The sequence below is a fragment of the Mastomys coucha genome, unplaced genomic scaffold, assembly GCF_008632895.1.
Source record: "Mastomys coucha isolate ucsf_1 unplaced genomic scaffold, UCSF_Mcou_1 pScaffold6, whole genome shotgun sequence".
NCBI lineage: Eukaryota > Metazoa > Chordata > Mammalia > Rodentia > Muridae > Mastomys > Mastomys coucha.
Genome location: NW_022196912.1, coordinates 129,348,365 through 129,354,641, shown reverse-complemented (window position 1 = coordinate 129,354,641; position 6,277 = coordinate 129,348,365). Strand labels below are relative to the sequence as shown.

Below are 6,277 nucleotides of genomic sequence, written 5' to 3'. Positions count from 1 at the left end.
ATGGCTGCACATGCACCCTTGACCCTGTGCTGTAGTGATGGCTGCACATGCACCCTTGACCCTATGCTGTAGTGATGGCTGCACATGCACCCTTGACCCTGTGCTGTAGTGATGGCTGCACACTTTCCTCTTTCCTCTTCTTCACCTCAGGAGGCTTCCATGTGGACAGTGTGGACAGCCACTTCAAATGATGCTATTTCCCACATCATCCCCCAGGCTTAAGAAAGCAAGGAAGGTTAGATGGAGATTGCCCAGTGAAATGCAAAGTTACCTAGCATGTCAGTTTACATGGAAGTTAAGAGAAAATCCACAGAGAGAGCTTTGCTCTGTCTGGTTTCCTGATCCTCATGGCTCATGTAGGTGAGTCTCTATCTAGCCAGCTTTCTGCTGACAAACCTCAGCTGATATAATGTATACTTTACTGAAGGAAAATGAAACTGTATGCCTGGCAACCCAAACAGCATTCTGTGCTCTCTTGGATAACCACGAAAACCAGCCAGAGGCCACTGCAGCCCTGTGATTCCAAGTAAGCACTTTGTGTCCATGTGGACAGGAAGCATGGCCAATGAGCTCAAGGAACAGTTGTCACAGCACTAGAGAGAAAAGCCATGCTAGATTCCCAATGTAAGTGGAAGAAAAAGAAGGCAGTGTCACAACTGTAGAAAAGGCAAAATTATAGAGACATAAAAAGATGAGTAGGGGCTCCAGGTTCAGGGAGAGGGAGAAAGCCGGGATGCAAAACGTTAAGCACAGAGGTCTTTCAGGGCAGCAGAATTGCCCTGCATGTGTCTGTAATTTACATATATACTGGCAGTATGGGTTTTTCAAACCCACAGAGCCCCACAATACAAAAAGAAATTTTAACATATGTGAATTTAACAACACCAAAAAGGCAGTGGGGAACCCCAGATTGGAGAGTATACTAAGGCCAAAGCATCTAGCTGTATTACACATATGTGAATCAGCACCACTGAGGTGTTCAACCAGACGAACAGGTGGGTACCCACTTAACCATGGAAATGGGTAGATGCCATAACACTAAAGCTAGGTGAAACTACACAGAAGCCCTATGCTCTGGCTGATAAAGAGCTTCCAGAGGAGTATAGACTAGCAATGTCGATATTTCTCACGTGTCCTGGGGTGGCCACTGAACGGCAGAAACCAGGATTCTTGCTTGGAAAGAGGTAAGTGGTTTCATATATACAAGGGGAGACTAGAATGATCTGCAGAGGGTAGACTGGTGGTAGAAACACCCGGAGGAGCATGTGTTCAGATTAATACCGACACAGAAAGTTACAGACAGAACACTTCACTTTAGAACAGAGTGGAACACACTTCCCCAGTACACCACCCATCAACATGGAGTTGGTTGTTTATTTGGTCCTGCTTCTTCAGTACTTGGAGTTAATGAAATGATTTAGAAAATATTTATGAAAAGAAAACATAAGAGGATGAATCTGCCCCATCTGTTTGGTTTAAAAGAGAGAAGTAACAGAAAACTACCTCACAAATGTAATATCCACAGTTGGCTTCTCCAAGAAGAACACCCCTCACTGGCTGAACTGCCCCTGGCATTTGGCTGAACATACTTTCTCTCCAGGTATATTACTTTGAAGGTCTCTGATCACCAAAGGCAATTTTTTAAAAAGGGACCCATTGGAATGAGAATATAGGTTAGGTGCTAGAGTACTTGCCTACCATGTACCAGATTCTGGGTTCAACCCCAGCACTGCAGGCACAATGGACCATGCTTGTAATCATAGCACTCAGGAGGTACAGGCAGGGGGACTAAATGTTGAGATCATCCTTAGCTACATACAGAGTTAGAGACCAGCCTGGGATCTAAGAAAGAGAGAAGGGGAGAGGGGCGCAATGAGATGGGGCATGGGGGCTATCCTAATTTTAAATCACAGTACTCCATCACAGGACTCCATCAACCCTGGTTCTTTTCCTTGATCTCCATTCTCTCCCAGTCTCTGCCTCCCAGTCTCCCAGTCTCATCCTGGCCTTCATCTATGTGCCACATAAATACTGATGTCTCCCAAATATTCTCCATGGGTCTTCTCACACATTACACACTGCCTGTGTCATCTTCTTTTATTTTTTTTTCAACTTGAGACAAGGTGATCAACTTGACTTTGGGGCTAAGTTCTGTTCTCGGGAACAGAACAGCTGACATCATCTCCACAAAAACTTTCAACCATGTAAATGCAGGTCATTCTATCACACGGCTTCTCTTCTCTGTGTGAATGCCTATTCTTCTACCTTATACCACTTCTGTTGTCTTCAACACCCTGTTCATGCATTATTAAGTACAGTCCTCAGACTAAGCCACTGTCCTCAAGCATGACCTGGACAGTGATGATAGCACAAGCCCTTACGCAGCATGAGCCAGACGAGGTATCGTGCATAAACACTCAATAGTTGTGTAGCTCAGGTGCATACCACCTCACCTTTGAGCCGAGGCTTGTGGGTGATCAAATCTCCATTCATTTCACATTAGTTTCTAGTTATCTGTCACCTTGAGCTTGTGCAATCTTTGTAAAGCTAGAAGACTTCACTTACAGACTTTTATACCCCATCTTTTTGGCTTTGCCCCAGCACTCTAGTTCATTAAAATGACTTGGAATTTTTAAATTGTCATCTTATCATGTTAGCTCTTTGGTATACTTACTTTGACAAGCCTGATCCAGTGTCACTTTGAACAGCTATGACTGCAAGGCGGCTTCATGGTTGGGTTATCATCAGGAAATTCACTTAGGAAACAGTCCGCTGCATTATAAAAACATTCCTCTAAATGGTGAGAGTAGCTAGTGATGCCTCAATGTTTGTATAAAACACAGGCTTATGCTGAAAATCTGTTTTCCTTTGAGCAGTCTAGAATATCAGTAGATAGCAGGTATGTGACTATATGAGCAGCTTTCACGAAACACTGCTGGCCACTGAGTCTAGTAGTCTAGTCCCAGTAGACAAAATGGCATGGCATTAATATGATTTGTTGCATATCCCATATGACTTCTGGAAAACTATTCCAGAAAAATGCAACCTGGCCTCTCCCTATTTTGTCACAACACCTTTCATAGTCAGGGGCTATCTCTGGGTCCACACCTTTACATCCTAATTTTGAGGCAGCCACAATATGCTGGTGCTAAGCCTTTTAAGGCTACCAGGGCAGAAGAGATGTACAATATTGATCACACTGTCAGTCTGCTCCTAAAGGCAGTAAGGAGGATGGCTACCCCCAAACCATGTCCCTATGGGTTTTGAGGTCTTCCCAGTGGGTTCACCTGCTTCATTCAGATGTGCAAGTGCCCAAGGATACGCAGCCCTCTGAAGATTTGGAGGGAGAAGAACAGAAGTCAGTGAACCAACTGCAGGCCATATGTGCATAGAACATCCCAAACTGCAGCCCTAACTACCTCCCTACACACAGCATCCAAGTCTAGCTAGTTCTCTCTTCTGAACATCTCTTAACTTAGTCACACTCTCTCTGTCGCTACCACTAACATGAGCAGCTGTCCTAACTTAAGTGACCTTGTTACCCCCAATCTTCCTCTTTCCCCATCTGTTGTTTGTTTGTTTGTTTGTTGTTCTTTTTCCAGACAGGGTTTCTCTGTGTAGCCCTGACTGTCCTGGAATTCACTCTGTAGACCAGGCTTGGCTAGAACTCAGAAATCCGCCTGCTTCTGCCTCCCAAGTGCTGGGATTAAAGGCGTGCGCCACCACCGCCCAGCTTTCCCCATCTGTTTTATTCAGCAGCTAGAAAAATCTTTACAAAAAGCAAAAGAGCTTTGCTGATTGTAAGTATGCACTTCTTCCATATATGGCCTGGCCTCTAAGACAGAAGCCATCCTCCTAGATACTGGCTCAGATTCAACCCCAATCAGGTGTTGACCCAGTCCCTAAGAGTCACCCTCTATTCACATCCAGGCTTTTACTAATGTTCCACAGCTTGTGTGACTTCCTTCCCCGTTGGTCCAGACTCATGTCAGTCATTCTCAGGAGCCTGGTAAAGCATGACTGCTTCTTGACTAATAAAGTACTCCAGAAACACAACCCTTTGGCTCCCTGAACACTCCCTCTGCATAGTAACTAAACATCTAATTATTTAATCTTAGAAAGTAGTGTCCATGAAGTCAGGGGAGTGGTTGATCCTATTCCTTGCTGTGGTATCCACACCATAGTTAGAGCTTGATACATCAACCAGTTAAAAGGGATAGCAGCGATTGCTTCAAGGGGGAGAAGGAACATGTACATGTGATAACTTGAAATCTGCTTCCATAATTTATCCCTCATTCCTTGGCAAGAAGGAGTCAGGAAGCAGAAGAGAGATGGCAAATGACTTGGGGTTCACTCTTCTTAGAGACTACGTTGAAGCAGAGTTCCTGGCCTGGGCAGCAGGGTATTCATGGTCCTTGAGGTAGCAGTGAAGGAATTCAGAGTTCCCAGCCAGCACAGAGAGCAACTGGGAAGGAAGCGAGCAGAATAGCTGACTAGGGTGCACAGGGTCTTCCCTGTTTCCAAGAACTGAGTTAAAAATTCTTTCCTGGGGGCTGGAGAGATGGCTCAGCCGTTATCCCACCAACCACACGGTAATGAGATCCCACAACCATCCGTAATGAGATCTGATGCCCTCTTCTGGTGTGTCTGAAGACAGCAACATTGTATTTAGATATAATAATAAATGAATCTTTTAAAAAAAATAAGTCTTTCCTATCTTAGAGTTGCTTTAACTTTCAATGGGAAGAGCAGAAACTCATTAAAAGAAGTCTCTCAGCATCGACACCACTATGCCCACCAGCGTGTCTGCTCCTTATTTTATGAATCTGGAGTTGCCTCAGCCATTGCAGCTGAACTCAGTCAGCTATGACAGCTGGATAGCTTTTCCATGCTGAGAACAGAATTAGCCTATAAATAAGTAAAGAGGTGCTAGATGAATCAGGATGCCAAGACTATCATGGGCTCCCTCCCAGGCTGTATCTCTTGGTGGCCCCTGGTTGCAGCAGAAAGCTCCCAAGGACCTGGAAACATTACAGAGGTGCTGGAACCTACAAGGGTGCTGGGTTCAAATAGTGTTGAGACTTAGAAGGGTGATGGAAGCTCAAGAGAGTGCTGGGGGCCAGGAAGATGCTGAAGGCTTAGGGAGTGCTGGGGGGCCCAGGAAGGTGCTCAGAGCTTAAGGGGCTTCTGGGCTTAGGAGGCTGCTGGGTGCTGAGGCAGGTGCTGGAAGCTCATGAACATGCTGGAGACTTCTGAAGGTGCTGGACACGTTGTGCCATATTTGAAACTGTGCTTTGCAGGGTAGTATGGAGGGCTTGGAAGGGACAGCATTCTCTAGACTGTTGCCCTGTGGTAATCAGGCAGCTTAAGTCTGAAGACAGTCAAGATCTAGTGACCACATGCTATCCTCAGAGCTGCTAATATTCTCCAGTGCCATTAAACTAAAATAGTTTCTTACAAATCCTGTGTTGCTAAGGGAAGGAAGCATTTGCCCTAGAAAGAAAAAGGGAGAGTCACCCACATGTCACCCGCATGTCACCCTCATGTCACCCTCATGTCACCCACATGTCACCCACATGTCACCCGCATGTCACCTGCATGTCACCTGCATGTTACCCACAAGTCACCCGCATGTCACCCACATGTCACCCTCATGTCACCCACATGTCACCCACAAGTCACCCACAAGTCACTCACATGTCACCCACATGTCACCCATATGTCACCCTCATGTCACCCACATGTCACCCACATGTCACCCTCAAGTCACTCACATGTCACCCGCATGTCACCTGCATGTCACTCACATGTCACCCGCATGTCACCTGCATGTCACCTGCATGTTACCCACAAGTCACCCACATGTTACCCACATGTCACCTACATGCTTCCTCTTTTTGTAATTCCCCAGTCTCCAAATCTTGCCAGCTCAGTAGCACTCTGCAGATGAAACCCATCTGCTCTCATTGTACTTCCCAGCTCTGCTTATCATTAAACTGAAACCAATTTTTCCCATTCAGTGTAATTACTATTCTGCCAAACGTGTGTGTTCTGGATAGGACGCGTGCTGTGGGAACCATTCCCGCCTAATGAGTTTTCTGTGGTGGCACAGGATGGCTTCAGAATTCCTCCGCTGTCCTAGATCAACATTGTCATTTCGCAAAACAATGATGCCAAGGAGATGACAATTTCCCAGTCATCAAACCAATCCTACCCCTCTCCCCAATCCTACCCCTCTCCCCAATCCTACCCCTCTCCCCAGTCCTACCCCTCTCCC

The 6,277-nt window shown here is 45.9% G+C and overlaps 1 protein-coding gene across 1 annotated transcript in view; it reads right to left on the bottom strand.

Annotated features, from left to right (window-relative positions):
• The window catches only part of Ptprn2 (protein tyrosine phosphatase receptor type N2), a 790,024-nt gene that overhangs the window by 721,349 nt on the left and 62,398 nt on the right, over window positions 1-6,277 (bottom strand). The gene's annotated exons all lie outside the window — the stretch shown is intronic.